We start from the raw sequence: 20503 nt of genomic DNA, 5'->3' as shown, positions 1-20503 counted from the left end.
ACCTTTTTTCCCTGCCTTTTTTTGGTTGTAACTCGAAGCTCCGGCCACAAGTCAAAGCAAAATTTTGTGGCCGGAGCTGGTTGTAACTCGAAATGGTCGTAAGTCGGGACGGTCGTAAGTCAAGGCACCACTGTATCACCATAAATGTACTTTAAAATGTAACTATCTGATACACCCACATTTGGGATAATGTGAACTAGTCTTCACTTCAGCTAGCTTGTTCTAAGTCTCTCCTATTCCCTCTGAAGTAATACTGTAATTAATAGTAGCTTTGAAACAATTCTGAAATTTATGGCATGTATGATCATATATGAACAACTCCAAGACAAAAAGGTTTCTCTCCAGTTGATGAAAATTGAGGTGGATGTTTAGATGAATTGCAGTTCTTAAAATGCTGAGAATCAATGATGTTCTCATCCTCATTCATGAGTGGGGAAAATTTGAAAATGTATTTGAAACAAATGGGCTTTTTCTAAAGTAGTGTTCTGGAAAACCCCTTACTTCTGCAGAATTGGGAGATTTGTTTTGGCAGAGTCAAAAAGGTGGAGTACAAAGGAAAGGATGGATAGGGCACCAAAGGGCACTTCATGCGCAGAAACCAAAGGAAGGAACTGGCGAGGTGTGGAGAGAAGAAATTTAGAAGATGTGCCGATGACAGGTGGCCATGCTTCCTGAATGCCACAAGTTCTGCTTTGGTTTCTTGGCCTTGAACAGCCCTTGATTTTGTAGTCATCCAGTCCTTTTTAAGGCCCATCTAGACAAGACAGTGGTGGCCTTGTTTGTTTGTTCAAAATGATTGTCACAATGGGGCATGGCTCTAAGTGCAGCACCAAATGTTACAGTATGCAAGTTAAAGGGAACTACACCTTCCACTGATCTCCTCACTTACTATTTCTCTTTGTTCACTTTAGTTATCAGAGTTGTCGGTAGGAGGGGAGGAATGGAGTGGAATAGCTGCTCACCAAATTATTTACACATCCATGGACAGACACATGAACATGTCATTGTCACTTCTGGGTTGGTCTGTCAGTTCATAATGAGAGAGTATTAGGATGTTACTATACATGCCATCGGTATGGGGGCAGGGTCAGAACAGATGCTAATCATAGAGAAAGAGAGAGGGGAGGGGAGGGAAAGAGAGAGAACAACCCACAGAGGTGCCTCTTTGGTTTGCCATTTTATTTTACTCTGTGAGGAATATCTCTGGTTTTATGAAATATTTGTTCCTTAACAGTTTTGTCATGGTTCAGATGCCTCTGCTCGACCACAAAAACTCAGAGTCACCTCAGGCGTGGCAGTATCTTGGCCGGACATACCTCATGAGTTGTATCATTGGACTATTAACATATCACATTCACAGATCATGATAGTTTAGAGATGCCACTCCTACAGTTATTGCCTTTTAAGTCAAAATCATGCTATTGTTTGTGGACTGCTTCGTGAAACCTTTTGGATGTCTCTTGACCATTGGACTGGACCTTGACAGGGGAGAGAGAGAGAGAGAGAGAGAGAGAGGTCACCCTTGACATCCTGGAAAACCTTTTTGTAAGGCTAAACATTCCCAGTTCCCTAAGCCAGTCCTCATAGGACATGGCTTCCAGACCTTAGACCATTTTGGTCGGCCTTCTCTGGACACGTTCCAGGTTGTCAACATCCTCCTTGAACAGAGGTGGCCAGAACTGGACAAAATACTCCAGGTGAGGTGTGACCAAAGCAGAATAGAGTGGTACTATCACTTCCTTTGATCTAGACACTATACTCCTATTGATGCAACCAAGAATTGCATTGGCTTTCTTGGCAGCCGTATCACACTGCTAACTCATGTTCAGTCTGTGGTCTATGAAGACTCCTAGATCCCTTTCACAGGTAATGTTGTCTAGCCAGGTGTCTCCCATCCTATATCTGTGCAGTTCATTTTTTCTGCCTAGGTATAGGATCTTACATTTCTCCCTGTTGAAATTCGTTATGTTAGTTTTGGTCCAGGACTCTAATCTGCACTGTCTAGCCCACATTTTACTAGCTTCCTTGCAAGAATATCATGGGGAACTTTGTCAAAGGCCTTACTGAAATCAAGATATGCTACATCTACAGCATACCCTCCATCTTTCAAGCATGTAACTCTATCAAAAAAAGAGACCAGATTAGTCTGCCATGACTTGTTTTTTGAGAAACCCCTGTTGATTTTTAGTACCTGCAGTTTATCTTCTGACCTAAGCCTTCAAGGTCCCTGACACTATGCTAAATGGAAAATGACTTCAACTCGGGGGTGGGGGGCAGAAACTGCTCTTGCCTTTGTAAATGTTTGAGGGAATTCAGTTGCTGGCCTGTGATGCTGTGGTGAAGAGATGCCCTCTGTGCCCGCTCCAAGACCATGCTGAGGCTACAATAATGAATATTGCCATATTTTTTCATCTATAAGACACTCCTTTGTATAAGATATCCCCCCCCCCAACTTTTCTAACTCAAAATTAAGAAAACTTAGCTTTGAGTATTCAGCCTCTGGGTTCAGAATGCTCTGACATTATGAGTCCCTATTGAATCTGAGCACTACCTACAGGCTCCACCTCCAGCGAGATGTGTTCCAATTGGTTTGTACAGCATCAGTTGACATCAGTTCCATAAGGCTTGTGACTGGAGGCAGCTAAGCCTGCTGATTGAAGGAAGCCTGGTTGCAGAGGCAAGGTATGGGCCATTTTGTTCTTTCCCCAGCTTACTTCTGTGTATAAGACAACCCTCAACTTTTAGTCTAAAGATTTTAGATAAAAGTATCATCTTATACACGGAAAAATGTGGTAGGTAGCTTAACTAGCTGTCTTATTTTCTGGTGTGTTTCTCTGTACTGCTTCTGCCTTAGATTCTCATTGATTCTTTGCTCCAAACACTTCTGATGCCTTCTGAAACATTTTACATCTTTTGCCTGTTTGTCTTTTTCACTATCTTTAATAAAATACTGTATAACAATTCTCAATCTAAGTGCCTTGGTTCTTGGCTCAGAGGGTTTGTGATTAGAGATGGGCATGAACTACAATCATCCTGGTTCCTGGTTTGTCAAGGTTGATGATCCACAAACCACAAATTTCCTGCTTGTTTATTGATGAATCACAAATCATTTTGTCAGGACTTTTTTTCTTTTTTTTTTTTTTTTTGGACAGCCCATGGCTGGTTCATAAATTGCTCCAAAATTCATCACTTCAGAAAAGTTTGGATTCTCTGGTTTGCATGAACCCGAATCGATCCGAAGCAACAAACTGGTGATTTTCCGTGAATTTCCTGGTTTATTTTGGGCTTCGTGTCCATCTCTATTTGTGATACTTAAAATCAGGACTTGCCTTGACCAGCTACTGGGAGATTTTGTGTTTTTTGAATGTGGTAGTAGTTCTACCTTGCAGGGTTGGGATTGTAGTCTGAAGCGTTTAACCTTGTGGATTTTTGGAATTCCTTTAAAGCAGTTCTTAGTTGTGCTAGACTAGAGTGCTGGAGGTATTTGGACCAGGCAGGTTCCCTAGCCATTGCCACATTTAACTCTTTTGGACTCACCCACTCTCAGATTAACTCGGTAGTGTGGTTAGGGCCCTTGAACCCAGTACATCATCATAGTGGTGGTGGTGGTGGAAAAAAGTACTAGTTCCCAAGTATAGTGAAGCACTCTTCTGTGAAATGTCAGAATGTATGTTCTGTGTATAAGATTCAGGTGTAGATGTATCTTGATTGGCTTCCAGCCTCCAGGTATCTTATTGTGATTCTGTGTCTCCTGTCTTTAGTCGATGACATATTTCATATTTCAGATCTTTGCTTCAAAAACAGGCAGGAATATGGAATTTCATAAATTTCAGTGCAGTCTATATTCTATTTTACTTTGATTAAAGCCAGGCAAGAAACTAAACTATTGTCAAATATGCTGCCCTCACCACCCACAAGAGGGACAAGAAAAGAAATTATATTTTCCTTGCTGATTCATCTCATTTTCCTGGGGGGGTAGGTTAGGGGGTTGAGAGGGGTGTGCTCTATTTACTCTTGTAAAGCTTTTTCCCCCAATTAATCATTTTGTCTTTCCCAGACACTCCCAAGTTTCAAGGTCAGAGCTGTTGTGAATCCTTGGGTTGCATCCTGTTTTGTCATCTAATCACTTAATTGCCCTTCTAAGAGAGCTTACACAACTGACCTTTTGCAGGGCAGAAAGTCTCCCCTATGGTGCTTTCCCTTTGCTGACAGCAGAAGAACAAGTGAGCAACATCCTTCGGTTAACACAAAGGGCCTTCCCCAGAGGGGACAGTGTAATCCGCAGGTGGGGCAAAGCGTCCAGCAGAAATTCATAACATCCACAACACACAGAAATGCAACAGATTTCATGGTGCAAGTGTTTGCTTGGGTTGTTTTTTTTTCCCTTTCCCAAAGTTAATTGCAAGGTACAACATTAGCCATCCTGCAATTTGGGCAACAGTTTCATACAGTGACTTAGAATTAGAGATTAAGTCGAATGAGCTCATCTCTTACATTTGGACAGCATAAGAACATTTTCCTCTCTCTCAGCTGAATCTTTTATCCCAAAGTTTAAAAGATCATGCTTCTTTTAAAGGATCGAAGAGGCTAGTCGCCTGAAAATTAGTATTCAAGTCATCTAGCCAAATAATAATAATAATAATAATAATCCTGGAAGATACTGGGAAACTCCAGTATAAAGTGGATTAATTTTTATTGGTGCAGAAAAAACAATCATATCCAAAGTATCCTTCCACATCCTCTGGAGTCATCATCTGAAGAGAAATTAAAGCCTCCTTCCAGTATTTTCAGACCCAGGGGTTCAAAGAGGAAGCCACCATCAATCAAAAGGGCCCACCAGTCTTCGATCCTGAATTAAATATGCCCCACATGTCCAGGCTTGAATACTCACCATCAATGCAAGGGTGGCCATTATAACACTCAAGTTGTTGTTGTTGTTAATAATGCAGGCAGGAGAACAACTCCCTACCCTCCATAAGTACCAGCTTCCAGCTTCTTTGCTCCTACCCACGTAGTTGGCTGCTTTCTGCTGGTCAGAATAAAAATAAGTTTTGCTGCACTCTCTAGCACCCAAACTGTGGCAATAATCCCAGGTGTCCACAGGAGATGTGTCTCTTTTCCTTTACATAATGTACCCTAAAAATGCAGCTTTCAGAATACATGGAAGAAAGATCCCTCTTTTGTTCTTTAAATTATCTTTCATACTCCTCCTCAGTGTCTTGTCCTCTAGTTATGCGCAAAGTCCCTTTTGCAGCACCACGTGCCCAACTTAGCTGCCTTGGATTCTTCCGTGGAGAAAGGCAGGGTAAAATAGGTTAAATAATTATGGGTTGCTGGGTTTTTTGGGGTTTATTTTGGTTTTTGCTTGTTTGTTTTGTTTTAATAATAATAAACAGACACTTCTTATCATGTATGATGATACCTTTTCATTAGGCTTGAGGTTGTCTTAATTTTCAGTGTCAAATGTTGCAGTTGGTAAGAATGGATTCTGCCTGACTTCTCACCTGTAGTCTTACATTTCCTCTGCTACAAGCAATTAGTACAAAGAAGCTATAGAGGTACACACACCCCTCCACCCCTTTCTCTTTCATTGTTGTTGCACAAGCTGAACTTTTCTCCATTTGATTATGGGCTGTGACTAGTTCCCTTATTATGGGCCACCAGGGGTTTATAGTCACTTTTCACTTCCTTTTCATAGCAACAAGAGGAAAGGCTAACAAGAGAGTGCATGACCTGTTCAAGGTGGAGAACATTGTCCCTTTTTTCTCAGTAGTTTAGACAATTTGTCACAGGAAAAAGCTCCTGTGAGAATCTTTTTTATTCCTAATGAAGTCTCCAGTGAGAGCAATCATCCTGAAATAAAATCCATATTATAAAATAAACCAAGGTTGCTCTATAAAACCATTAAATATTAGCATGGGAAGAACCCATAATCTATTTCATATGTGCAGCATCTGTGAATTTCTCCTAAATATTTCCTGACTGATGTTCAGCAGATCTGTGAGACAGTCCATAGTTCAGTGGTCTGCAATATGCTTTCCAAATAGAAGGTTCCAGCTTCAAGTCGTAACATCTCTACTAAATGATCATATAGTAGATGATGGGGAAAACTCTCTGCCTGACATTCTGGCGAACTGTTGCCAGGCAAAGAAAGCAATATTGAGCTAGGTATACATGTATTATGGCCAGATATGTATCAATTTACTTCTTATGTTTCCAAGCTTTGAACACCAGCCATTCTGATAAACTGCTCCCCGCAAGCATTTATACTGTTACATGTCTCTGCCACAGGGGAATAAAATAACTATAATATGGGAATAGTAATCTATGGTAATATTGATGTAGAAGGAGAATATGCTCCATTCTTCTGACGTCTTAGGATGCAATTTAGGGTACAATCCAGCCAAAGCAAAGCCTTATGTGTCCCAATGATATGTCCTCACTGAGGCTTCAAACATCTTAATCTGGACCAAAAAGTACCCTTAATTATTTATGTGGAATGTGGTCTTCATGAAAGTTCATTATGGGGTTGGAAATCAAGTGAAAATGTATAGTTCAGATAGAAATACCTTGCATTTGAAATAATCCAGAAATGGCTTTCAGTCATAAGTAGTTTGGTTGTTTGAGATTGATGCCAGGAGCATTAATACTTCAGCATCGAGACTTGTCCCCTTCATAGATTGCTGCCTTGTTGTGGCGAGGGGGCTTGAGTAACTCAGAGAAGCTATGGGCTATGCCGTGCAGGGCCACCCAAGACGGACAGGTCATAGTGGAGAGTTCTGACTAAACGCAATCCACCTGGGGTAGGAACCGGCAATTCCACTCCAGTATCTTTGCCAAGAGTGCCCCATGATCAGAAACAAAAGGCTAAAAGATAGGACGCTGGAAGATGGGACCCTTAGGTCAAAAGGCGTCCAACATGCTACTGAGGAAGAGCGGAGGACAAGTACAAGTAGCTCCAGAGCTGATGAAGTGGATGGGCCAAAGCCGAAAGGACGCTCAGCTGTGGACGTGCCTGGAAGTGAAAGGAAAGTCTGATGCTGGAAAGAAAAATACTGCATAGGAACCTGGAATGTAAGATCTATGAACCTTGGGAAGCTGGAGGTGGTCAAACAGGAGATGGCAAGAATAAACATCGACATTCTGGGCATCAGTGAACTAAAATGGATGGGAATGGGTGATTTCAACTCAGATGATTATCATGTCTACTATTGTGGGCAAGAATCCCGTAGAAGGAATGGAGTAGCCCTCATAGTCAACAAAAGAGTGGGAAAAGCCGTAATGGGATATAATCTCAAAAATGATAGAATGATGTCAATACGTATCCAAGGCAGACCTTTCAACATCACAATAATCCAAGTTTATGCACCAACCTCCATTGCCGAGGAGACTGAAACTGAACAATTTTATGAAGATTTACAACACCTTCTAGAACTGACACCGAAGAAGGATGTTCTTCTCATTCTGGGGGACTGGAATGCTAAGGTAGGGAGTCAAAAGATAAAAGGAATAACAGGGAAGTTTGGCCTTGGAGTTCAAAACGAAGCAGGGCAAAGGCTAATAGAGTTTTGTCAAGAGAACAAGCTGGTCATCACAAACACCCTTTTCCAACAACACAAGAGGCGACTCTACACATGGAAATCACCAGATGGGCAACATCGAAATCAGATTGACTATATTCTCTGCAGCCAAAGATGGAGAAGCTCTATACAGTCAGCAAAAACAAGACCTGGAGCTGATTGTGGCTCTGATCATCAGCTTCTCATAGCAAAATTCAAGCTTAAACTGAAGAGAGTAGGAAAAACCACTGGGCCACTCAGGTATAATCTAAACCAAATCCCTTATGAATACACAGTAGAAGTGAAGAACAGATTTAAGGAACTAGATTTGGTGGACAGAGTGCCTGAAGAACTTTGGATAGAGGCTCGTAACATTGTCCAGGAGGCAGCAACAAAAACCATCCTAAAGAAAAGGAAATGCAAGAAAGCAAAGTGACTATCTAACGAGGCCTTACAAATAGCAGAAAAAAGAAGGGAAACAAAATGCAGGGGAGATAGGGAAAGTTACAAAAAATTGAATGCAGACTTCCAAAGAATAGCAAGGAGAGACAAGAGGGCCTTCTTAAATGAACAATGCAAAGAAATAGAGGAAAATAACAGAAAAGGAAAAACCAGAGATCTGTTCAGGAAAATTGGAGATATTAGAGGAAAATTTTGTGCAAAGATGGACATGATAAAAGACAAAAATGGTAGGGACCTAACAGAAGCAGAAGACATCAAGAAGAGGTGGCAAGAATACACAGAGGAATTATATCAGAAAGTTTTGGATATCCCGGACAACCCAGACAATATAGTTTCTGACCTAGAGCCAGACATCCTGGAGAGTGAGGTCAAGTGGGCCTTAGAAACCCTGGCTAACAACAAGGCCAGTGGAGGTGATGGCATTCCAGTTGAACTATTTAAAATCTTAAAGGATGATGCTGTTAAGGTGCTACATTCAATATGCCAACAAGTTTGGAAAACTCAACAGTGGCCAGAGGACTGGAAAAGATCAGTCTACATCCCAATACCAAAGAAGGGCAGTGCCAAAGAATGCTCCAACTACCGGACAATTGCACTCATCTCACACGCCAGCAAGGTTATGCTCAAAATCATACAAGGTAGGCTTCAGCAGTATGTGGACCGAGAACTCCCAGAAGTACAAGCGGGATTCCGAAGGGGCAGAGGAACCAGAGACCAAATTGCTAATATGCGCTGGGTTATACAGAAAGCCAGAGAGTTCCAGAAAAACATCTACTTCTGCTTATTGACTATGCAAAAGCCTTTGACTGTGTGGACCACAGCAAACTATGGCAAGTCCTAAAAGAAATGGGCGTGCCTGACCACCTTATCCATCTCCTGAGAAACCTATATGTGGGACAGGAAGCAACAGTTAGAACTAGATATGGAACAACGGATTGGTTCAAAATTGGGAAAGGAGTACGACAAGGCTGTATATTGTCACCCTGCTTATTTAACTTATATGCAGAATACATCATGCGGAAGGCTGGACTGGAGGAATCCCAAGCTGGAATTAAGATTGCAGGAAGAAATATCAGCAACCTCCGATATGCAGATGATACCACTCTGATGGCGGAAAGTGAGGAGAAACTAAAGAACCTTGTAATGAGGGTGAAAGACGAGAGTGCAAAAAACGGTCTGAAACTCAACATCAAAAAAACTAAGATCATGGCCACTGGTCCCATCACCTCCTGGGAAATAGAAGGGGAAGATTTGGAGGCAGTGACAGATTTTACTTTCTTGGGCTCCATGATCACTGCAGATGGAGACAGCAGCCCCGAAATTAAAAGACGCCTGCTTCTTGGGAAGAAAGCAATGACAAACCTTGACAGCATCTTAAAAAGCAGAGACATCACCTTGCCAACAAAAGTCCGAATAGTCAAAGCTATGGTTTTTCCTGTAGTGTTGTATGGAAGTGAGAGCTGGACCATAAAGAAAGCTGACCGCCAAAGAATTGATGCCTTTGAATTGTGGTGCTGGAGGAGACTCTTGAGAGTTCCCTGGACTGCAAAGAGAACAAACCTATCAATTCTAAAGGAAATCAACCCCGAGTGCTCATTGGAAGGACAGATCCTGAAGCTGAGGCTCCAGTACTTTGGCCATCTCATGAGAAGAGAAGACTCCTTGGAAAAGACTTTGATGTTGGGAAAGTGTGAAGGCAAGAGGAGAAGGGGATGACCGAGGATGAGATGGTTGGACAGTGTCATTGAAGCAACCAACATGAATTTGACACAACTCCGGGAGGCGGTGGAAGATAGGAGGGCCTGGCGTGCTGTGGTTCATGGGGTCACGAAGAGTCGGACACGACTAAACGACTGAACTACTACTACTACTATCGAGACTTGTGAGCAATATTCAAAAGTTGGGGGTTAATATCAAAAAAGTATACCTACTGCAAAGTGGGGGGTATTTAGATATAGTTCGGATTTGATTTGGAGTTACTTCTGATTGTCATGCAGGAAAGAAATCTGTTGTCGTCGTCGTTTTAGGAATATCATCTATGTTATTGATGAGTGTCAGTCCCATCCATTTGAAAGGGTCCTCTGCAGAGAACCATGTAGGTCATGCCTCCATCCTCTTTTTCCTAAGGCTTCACACAATATTCTTTTGTTTTATATTCTTTTTTTCCTCATATTCTCTTTAAAATAAACAGGCATATACCAGAATTATTAGATGCTCTTTTGCTGTGCATTAAGAAAATCAGATTACAGGCTGAGGCTCACTTGCACTGCTCCCTCCCCCTCCCCCTCCCAATTTTATCATTTTATGAATCTCTGAGAAAGCAGAACATGTGACTGCCAGTGCTCCATGATGGTTGAAAGATATGAAATGAGGAAAAACAGATGCTTTGAGAGCTTCATCTTAACTCTCCCCTCTTCCTTAAAATACAATCTGTCTCTATCATTATCTGTTATATGTCAAATAAAAATAGTGGATAGATGATATAGGCTGGAATTTCTTATCACCCTTTCAGCTGCAATTATAGCTCTTGGAGTACAATCCTGCAACAGGGCTGCCAAATTTCTGACTCTAAGCTGTCTCTTAATCTAATCAGTCTCCTACAGAGAAAAGGCATCTGGGGTTCTTTTCATACTGAGAAGCATGGCATGTATGCGGTGTGTGTGCATGCACACACAGAGATATACAGAAGGGACAAAACAAGCTAGTAACACAGGCCTGACATAATGCATTGTTGTTTTCCAGACACTGCTGCAAGACAGCCAAGGAGAAATGTCACCATCCCGCCATATTAATAATAATTTCATCTAATTGCACCTGCCTAAATTAGCATCAGACCTAATTAAAAATAACCTCCACCCTGGACCTTGCAAGGAGACAACATGGGATTGCTAACCACATGGTGGCCATCTGGAGTTGTAGCTTTGGGGCCCAGAGGAAAACATCTGTGTGACACATCAGTATTTATTAATTGCTTTCAAAGATGGGGGGCACTAAAAATGCCTGTAGGAAATCAGCACAGAGGCAAATTTGGCGCAGCTGATACTTCACACACACCCCAACCCCAGAACACACTCATAAGAAAAGACCAATTTATTTCTGTGTTGGTTGGAATATGTGGAGATGGGGGGGGATTGAAATTCCAAGAAATAAGCTGCACTTTGATAGTCAAAATGAAGTTCCTCTTAGCTCATGGTGTGTAACGTTGTTTCTTTCAATTAAAAAAAAACCTTGTCCATAAATAATTTCTTTTTTTTCCCCTTTCTTCTTCAAGAAAGCTAAAGAATCTGGTTTGGAATCAGTTAAAATGATAAATCCTGTTTTGAACTACCAAGTTTCTCATGCCTCACTGCTGAAGGGAAACTTCATGAATAAGAGTTTCCTGTATGAGAATGGCCTTTGGAGTGTGCATACTGGTCAGTCTCCAGGCATGCCATCCTGAGAGGAAGGAGGAGTTGATGAGATGAGATGAGGGGGAGCAATAATGGGCAACTGGACAACCAACCTCTGGCTCTGCAGCCAAGGATGCAACTCACTGAACTAGGCTCACTATGCTTAAAGTCATCCTTGGGCCAGCCAAGAAAAAAAAATCAGTATAGTCAACATAGAATAAAACCAAGGAAAACGTTGTTATGTCAAAATCGACAGCACACAAGGTTTATTATCATTAAACCCAGCTCCAAGGGGTATTAGCACTGCAGCAAAGAAAGGAAAGAAGACAAAAGTGTGCTAAAATCTGAAAGCATCAAAAGGTTTTTCTTTTAAAAAATGCATGGGAATAGAGAAGAAATTTACTTGATGCTGAAAACATCACCATGCAGGTACATAGTGAACTTACTTGAGAAGGGGGTTCCAGAGAAGGTGACCACCGCTGAAAAGGCCCTTTCTTTAGCAGCCACCCACTTTGCCTCGTTTGGTGAGCACACCCAGTGGAGGTCTTCAGATAATGACCTTAGAATCCGGTAGGTAGAGGTGGGAAAACTTTTTCATGTAACATAGCTTTCAGCCATTGAAGGCTTTGGCTGTTAAAACCTACACCCTGAATTAACTCAGAAGTGGACTGAGAGCTAGTGCAGGTAGAAAGGTTGTACCAGTGGAAACCAAGAAAGAGAAGAGTATGTGTAGGAATGGGGGTAGCCTCATGGGTGGAATGAATGTGAAACACCAGAAAACACTACCAGTTCTCAGAATGTCCAGTCTGGGTTTCCAAAACAGTTCTTGGTGGGGGAAAAACACTTCTCAGAAGGTGAAGCTATGGTGCTTGCCTCAGGCTACAAAGCTTGCCAGTTTCCATGGTATGTCAGGCAGGATGTGATCCCACCAGCCCCAGGGAAATATGCTCCAAACTTTTATTAATCTCAGCTTTAGAGAACTGACCATTTCCCAGAAACAGCAACCTGCTTTGTCTATCCGTCGTCAGAGGAAGTTGGAATAAATTATTCCCGTGTACTCAACCTAATTCTTGGTCTAAGAGCGGTCAAGAAAAGGTCAACAATATAAATATCTATCCTTCTTGAATCGCAAGCAACACCTGTGTTTAAGTCTAGTACGGAAGAATATTGGAGGGAACTGTTCAGTGGAAAATGGAGGTAATTCTATGGTAGACATCTTTGGAAGAGGCAACTTAAATAAGAACTTTCAAACATTCTGAACAATTTAGCAAACAAAAATCAAGAGAACACAACTGCCAGGGTAGGGGCAATTTGTCAAACACAATCATCAATTAGAAAGAGGCCAAAATGATTATTTAATTTCCTTCTTTTATTTTCTGGTAAGTGTTGTTGATGGTAAGGCAGGTCATTGGAGGAAAAGCATGTTAGGGAGTGAAATCAGCTTTCAAGAAAACCATGGCTCAAGTTATATGCTGTAGATTGATTAAAAGAAGGAATTCCTTAAGTGCAGAGAAGATCTGATTGTTACAGCACAAAGTTTTCTCACTTCCTGTAGTCTGCAAATTAGCTGGCTTCATTTCATGACTGGCCTTTGGGGTGGCCAAGCACAGCCTTTATGTTTAAGTACAAGTGTTCAATCACAAAGGGATGTTGAATTAAATCTCTGGAAGACCAATGAATTTCTGCTTCTAATGGGATATCATCTGATTGCACTGCTACCAAGCCACAGCCAGAAAGGTTATATCCAAGCTTTGATTAAGCTGTTTAGATGTGCATGGCATTTTGACAGGGTGGGGACCTTGTTATTTGTTTTTCTGTTTGTTTGTTTAAAACAGTGGTTCTTAACGTGGGTGATAATGCCCCCCACGGGGCGATTTCATTTTTCAGGGGGGTGGTAGAATGAAAAGGGGCGGTGTGGGGGCGCTGGAGCAGAAGGGGGGTGGTAGGGGGGCACTGGAGCAAGCCAAAGCTGTGAAGATGGCTGCAGCCTTTTTACAGTGTGCATGAATATATATTTTCCTCCAATTTTAATTTAGTTTCAGACTTTTTGTCTTGAAATTTTTAGTTCCTGCATTTGTTTTTATGCCCCTTTTAAATTTCTTTTTGAGTCTTAAAATTCACTTGCAACTAAATCATTAAATGTTACTTTTGGGGGGGCATTTCATTTTCTTGGAATTTAATTTGGTTTTCAGGGGTCATTGGATGTAAGTGTATTAAATAAATAAATAAATAAATAAATAAATAAATAAATAAATAAATAAATAAATAAATAAATAAATAAATAAATAAATAAAGCATCACTGCGGGGAGGGGGGCGATGATAACTTCCTCAATGGGTCAAGGGGGCGTTTCTTTCAAAAAGGTTAAGAACCACTGGTTTAAAACATTCCCCCCCCTTTCGCCTTAAAAAGGACCCAAGGCAGAGTAATAGACAATATTAAGGCAAACCATGAGTACACAAATACAGTACTAAAAGGGATCAATATTAAAAAAAAAAACAAGCAATTCCAACACACATTCAAAATAATAAGGCACAACAATCCATTAAAAAACCCCAGTCGTGCAGCTAGTCAGGGAAAGCTTGCCTGAAAAGAAAGATCTTTGCCTGCTTGCCGAAGGACTGCAAATATGGGGCCAGTCTGGCCTCCTGTGGGAGGGAGTTCCAGAGTCTAGGAGCAGCAACAGAGAAGGCCCTCTCCCGTGTCCCCACCAAGTGCACCTGTGAGGGTGGTGGAACTGAGGGGAAGGCCTCTAGTAATGATCTTAACAAGCAATTTCATAAAGGGAGATGTGGTTCTGGAGATGGATTTGGTCCAAGCCGTTAAGGCTTTATAGGTTAGAACCTTGTGTGACACTCAGAGCTTAGAGACATTTTCAGGCTATAATTCCCACAAACCTCTATTCTGACTCCAGGATTTTGGGAGTTATAGTACAAAAAAAGTAACTTCTGCTAGTGCTGGTACAGAACCACAATCAAGGCAAAATGACAAGAAAAGCCAACTCTAAAGAGGGACTACAATTAGCAAAGTCCAAAGTGGAGCTTTCCTACTCATGATTAAGCCCGTCTTCAATATGGGTGACTGTTTCTTAAGCAAAAACAAGTCAGTGAAATCTAAGAACTTGGGGGATACTGGGGGAGACGGAATAATGTGATCTCTGTTCAGCCATGCATCTCTTCCACCCCCTTGAAGGGAATGACTCATGAATGAGAAAAGCAGATCGTAATTGCTTTCAGTGCATCTAGGCTTACCACATGGGGCTATAACAACAAGGACAAAACAAGAGTCCTGAATGGTAATAGGAAGCAATATGCTGTATTATATAGTCAGACCAAACCAGGCCATCTGATGCAGAATCCTGCTTCGACTGGTGGCCAAATTCTAGTACTTACAGGAAATTCTGCTCTCTCCACTCCTGATATGCATATGTGGGATAACTTGCTTTCATGGAGGTCTTTCTTATAAACCCTATTCATTAGAGATTACCCTGCATTGTTTTTATTTCATCTCCTTTCCCTCAGTCTTCAAAACTGTAGTTTTAGCCATTGTCTCCAAAAGGCCTCTCTTTCACCACCAAGATAAATCTTCCATCCCCCTTTAAGACCCTCCCTTCCCCAAGGCCAGAATGTTTCAAAGGCAAGTTGGGTGCAGGTGACTTGCCACTATTCATGTCCGTATGTGTCTGTGCCTGCATGCATGCACGCATGGGTTTGTATTCAGAAGTACTGTACGTGTGACCAATACTATCCACAAGTAGGCATTTTATAGATATTTTATATACAGGTTTGCTAAAATGAACTGAAATCTCATAAGGAACCTTCCCTGACAAGCAAATGTATGTTTTTGATTGCCCAAGGCCTTCAAAAACATACATTTGGTCCTCTAATTCTAGACAGTAAACATTAAGAAAATGAAAAATGGCAATGCTCTGGAACTGAGGCCAAAACATGGCAAAGAAAATGTGTGTATATAGTGTGTGCTGCTTATATACTGCCCCATAATGCTTCCCTCACTCTCTGGGCAGTTAACAATTTAATTATGCAGACTACACATAATATCCTTCTAAGGCTAATGGTAAATTAGAAAACATTTGACTTAGAGGCTGATTACACTTAGAGGTTGTATTGCCCACTGCGGGAACAGGTTGGTTTGCTCTTAAAGATGGCAATCAGACAATGTCTTTGTTAGAGCAAACCAGCCTGCCTACAGAGTGCTCCATACCTTTTTGAGCCCCTACTTCTACTTTTTTGTTGTGGATAGGATCAGTCTAGTTTGGATCAGTTCCAACGCATGTGATTTCTGGAACTAATCTAAAGCAAGCCTTCTGGATTGGATTTGCCAATACTGTATTGTGAAATAGCTTAATAAGCAAGCCACTTCAGGATGCTGGCAAATTAATCACTTCCTCTGCTCCTTGGAAGAAGAATAAGGAAAGTGATTTTTTTATTGCATAATGAACTATCACCAATGATTGCATTCATTATTAAAACAAATTTTTTAAAAATCTTTTCTTTGCTTTCTCTTACAGGGCCAGTTGAGAAACTGCTCACAGTCAAATCAATGGCAGTGATTTCGTCTGCAAGCAGCTTCTTGATTGGTACTTCCAGAGGAGGCAAAGGAAAGTTTTTAAATAACTGATGCAGCACATCAGTGATAGTTTGTATATAGTTTTTTTTAAAAAAAAAAATCACTTCCCCTGCCCCTCTACTGAGAAGCAGGGGAAATAATTAATTTGCCAATATCCTGAAGTAGCTCGCTTTTTAGGCCACATTATTCACAATGATGGCAGCAGCAATTTCTGTGTGAACCATCAAGCTTGATTAGATCACTATAACAAAGACCGACCATTCTGAAGCAGCCCTTGTTAGCTTACTCTCTGCCACACCCTAACCTGCTAATTCAGAACAAAAAAAATTATGTAGTCCACCACAATACTATATTTTATAATGACACTGAATACAAGGGATCCTTCTTTAGCTATCTTTAGCTATCATACCTAATTTTGTTCAGTCCTTTATAAATATCATCTAAACAAAGTGGCATCCATGCATCAATTGGCAATCACCCCCATCCCCTTCATTTATTTTAAGTACTTACAGAAACACTAAAGGCTATGCACACCGGGTGTTGTTGTTGTTTTTAAGGTTCAGCTCCACAAAACGCATTTGAACGAATCAGAGTTCTGTTATTTGCATGCCACATGATATCCATTCATTACTACAATAAATTGGAGGCTTTTGTTTCCAAGCAGTTAGTCAACTTTAGAGATGGGTGAATCTGTCACTTTCAGTTGCACTCAGCTTCTGATTTTTCCAGTCTTTGTTTTACTTCTGCCTCTCTTGAAAATATGCACATGATTTTCTTAATTTTCTTACTTTCTGCACAATGTTTTTGTGCATAATTATCAGTCATGAATTAATTTTTATGTGGACTTCCCCCAAATGTATTTTATTCTTGCTTTTTTAAACTGGAAAACACATTGCCAAAAAAAAAAAAAAGACACGACAAAAAGCGCACACTTCAGCATGCAAGTGCATTTGGGTTTAATTATAGGCTGAGCAGACATAATCAGTTATGCTGATCTGAAAATTCAGATATAACAATTTCTCTTCCACCTCTAGTTGAGGACTTCCTTGATTGTATTTCAGCTTTAAGAGTGTTCCTTTCCAAAGGTCAAGTGCAATTTCTGTTAATGTTATTGTATTTATTGAACCTATATATAATATCATCATCATTATTATCATCTTAGAACTGCAGAGCTGGAAGGGACCCTATGAATCATGGAGTCCAGCCACTGTCAAGGAGGCACACAGTGGGGGAATCAAACTCCCAACTTCTGGCTCTGCAGCCAGAGCTCCAAACCACTGAGCTATCCAGCAGCTCTCCTATTGCTACGCCAAAAATGGCATTCTCCATGGGGCTAACAGCCACAAGATTCAAACAAAAAGAAATTTATTTCAGTAATAAACAGCTAAAACATGGGCAGCAGTGTCATGCAATAGTCCAAGCAGGAAGCAACTAACGCACGTAAACAATGTTAGAGCAAAGTAGCCTGTATGCAGCCTGAAGATATAACAGGGAACAAACTGCATCCATGGCAGCTGGGCTTGTCAGATGTTAGATATCACCCTGAATGGTCCCAGGTTTTGCTGGGAAGATAACAGCAGCAGGAGTAGCAGCATGACATAAAAATCAGTAAACTTGGATTTTTTTATTCTGAAGATACTCTCTGCATAATCTTTGCCTATCACTATAAAATAAAAAAGGACCTAGGATACTCACAAAACTGTAACCTGTCACATACAATAGCATCACACAGCCTGCCTGTCAGAAGAATTGCATTTCACCAGTTGCAGAAAATTGCAGCTTAGAAGCTGCCTAAATTGTGGATCATTCCACCAGAAGCACTACCAGAAAGGAAAATATTTGTAATAAATTAATTGTGCCTAGAGGTCCTTAACTGCCACAGTATTCGTTCTCACATTGCCTGTACATTTGCTATACATTCCTAACAAAATTGAGCTGATCCTCATCACAGAGACACCAAGCCGAGTTCCATTGCTAATAACATACTCATCCTTGCCCACTAATCTGAGTTAATTAGCAACCATATGAACCAACTAGATGTGAAAATCTTTATCAAAAATAAAGAACCAACTAGATGTGAAAATCTTTATCAAAAATAATATGCAAGTGCTTTTTCTCCTGGGGTCCAATAAAGGGCCTGTCAATTTCAACAGATTATTCTAGTGGAAATCCTAGACTGCCAGATGCATAGAGGTAACAGTGTTCAACTTGTTCTTCCTGCATTACATGAATTTGCATCTTTTGAACTCGGTGGATAGAATGCAACAAGATTTGCTGAATTCCATCTATTCCCATTCACCACTACCCTGTTAGTTTGCTTCAGTCTACGTGCATGAGTATGAAACTTTCCTAATTGAATAACTCCAACATACCTCTAACAAAGAGACAGACTTTTGGCTCAAGAGATTATTGTCTGTGCAGTCATTTGGTCAAAGAAGGAAAGAGAGAAAGACTGGGAAATTTTTTTAAAAAAGAACCCATTGTTTCACATTAGCTAGTGCTCTGGCCGCAAACTATTTCACAGAATATTTGAAAATAAATATCATTCATTCTCAAGCTGTTAAAGACTCTCAGCCCATGTGGACATAGGATTTATAATGGAAAGAGTGATGCAACCTTAGCACTATTTCAGCCATGTGGTGTTATCATTCAGCAAACAGATCCCACCCTGAGTCTTGAAATTGCCTTTCTGGGTGGCTGTGGATGCTACCTAATTAACACTTTCCTAACACCATTCCTTGAAATGCTAACTGGAGGGCATCTGCAGTGGTGCAACATAATTGTCTATCGCCCTATGGGGAATTTAAGGTGTCATTCAAAACAATTTCCCAAAAAATGTACTTCTCAAAAAAAAGAAGAAAAGAAAAAGAAAGTCAATTGAACTGCTTTGAAAGCAAGCCTTTGTCAGATAAGATATGGTATATATAAGGAATGATACATTTTACTTTTAAAATTGAGGGTGGGGAGAATGATAATCTATTGCCTTCATTTCATATTCTTTCAGAGAAAACAATCTTGAGAATATTAAAAGAAAAAGAGAGTAAAACTGAAAGAAAGAAAGAAAGAAAAGTCTCATTATAATTGAGCAACACTTTAGCTCAGATAATTCATTCCATGTTTGTGCACTTTTGACTTGCCTGTTGCTTGGCCTCATGAGAACAGAGTAACGCCAAGGTGTTATAGAAGAGAAGAGCTGCTCCCCTCAGTAAGGGACTTGGCTAAGGGCTGAGTGATTACTTCAGAGGAGCTAGCTGCACCTGAGTACACAGCACTTCTACTGCAAATGCACTCAGCTGACCGGCTCTGATGACCTCACTGCAGATGGTATAAGCTAGTAAGTGCAAAGTATGGGGGAGAGGGAGAGAGGTACACAAAAGTGCAGACACACAGATGGAAATTGCTGAACTCATTCTTCTCTTCCAGTTAAGAAACTTGCAACTGATTTGTAGGGACGGTGGCAATGGATTCTAGAAAGATAAAGCCAGAAGCTGTTGGTGCATTTGGTGGCTTAGAAATTTGCAAATGGATAGAGTCTGAGTAATATTGTAAATGCATATCTTCAAATTAGTGGGACGCTTCTCTCTGACCGCTTAAAATGCTTTATATGGTATAGCGTTGTTGATTAATTATGTTTGATTTTAAAAGCAATACTACTACTACTCATAACAATAATAGCAACAACAAGCCTTTACGCTGATTCTGACTTATGACAACCATTCCCAGAGATTCTAAGTTCAGAGAACTCAGAAGTGGTTTACCATTTTTTTCTTATAGCATTGCTTAGTTTGCCCCAAGGCTACACAAACTAGCTGTCCTCTTGGGAGGCACTATGGGGAATCAAACTCCCAACCTCTGGTGCCACAGTCAGATACCTAACTCACTGAGCTATACAGCCAGCTTAATAATTACATCAAGTCAACTGAATTCTGACTTCTGGCCACCCTTGCCAGGGTTTTCTAGGTAGAGAGTGCTCAGAAGTGGTTTACCTTTCCCTTCTTCCGGGGCCATCATGGGACTGTGAAGCTTGCCCAGGCCTGCACAGGCTGGCTCTTTTCCCAGAAAGCACCATGTGAAGTCCTGATCCAAGCCAGTTTTATAACTCTTGTGGCGCTGTGGGCTAAACCGCAGAAGCCTGTGCTGCAGGGTCAGAAGACCAAGCAGTCGTAAGATCGAATCCACGCAACGGAGTGAGCGCCCGTCGCTTGTCCCAGCTCCCGCCAACCTAGCGGTTCGAAAGCATGCAAATGCGAGTAGGTTAATAGGTACCACCTCGGTGGGAAGGTAACAGCGTTCCGTGTCTAAGTCGCACTGGCCATGTGACCACGGAAGATTGTCTTCGGACAAACGCTGGCTCTATGGCTTGGAAACGGGGATGAGCACCGCCCCCTAGAGTCAAACACGACTGGACAAAAATTGTCAAGGGGAACCTTTACCTTTACCTTTACCTATATTATATTTGTTTTAAAATCTATAGCCCATCTTCCCCATAGAAAAGTGTACAGTATTG

The 20503-nt window shown here is 41.1% G+C and overlaps 2 long non-coding RNA genes across 2 annotated transcripts in view; one reads left to right on the top strand and one right to left on the bottom strand.

Annotated features, from left to right (window-relative positions):
* Positions 1–1127: 1127 nt before the first annotated feature.
* On the bottom strand, positions 1128–13081 carry LOC144584497 (uncharacterized). The gene is made up of 2 exons (XR_013538784.1): positions 3383–13081; positions 1128–1478 (listed from the first exon to the last, which is right to left on the bottom strand). It is a non-coding gene; the product is annotated as an uncharacterized LOC144584497 (long non-coding RNA).
* Positions 13082–14567: 1486 nt separating this feature from the next.
* Positions 14568–20503, top strand: part of LOC144584492 (uncharacterized) — a 41630-nt gene continuing 35694 nt past the window's right edge. Inside the window, exon 1 of the long non-coding RNA XR_013538776.1 lies at positions 14568–19330. This is a non-coding gene — a long non-coding RNA (uncharacterized LOC144584492). The remainder of the gene's footprint in view (positions 19331–20503) is intronic.

Source organism: Pogona vitticeps, chromosome 1 (genome assembly GCF_051106095.1).
Source record: "Pogona vitticeps strain Pit_001003342236 chromosome 1, PviZW2.1, whole genome shotgun sequence".
NCBI classification, from domain to species: domain Eukaryota; kingdom Metazoa; phylum Chordata; class Lepidosauria; order Squamata; family Agamidae; genus Pogona; species Pogona vitticeps.
Note: the sequence above shows the minus strand (reverse complement) of the source record. Positions and strands in the feature narration are given on the sequence as shown.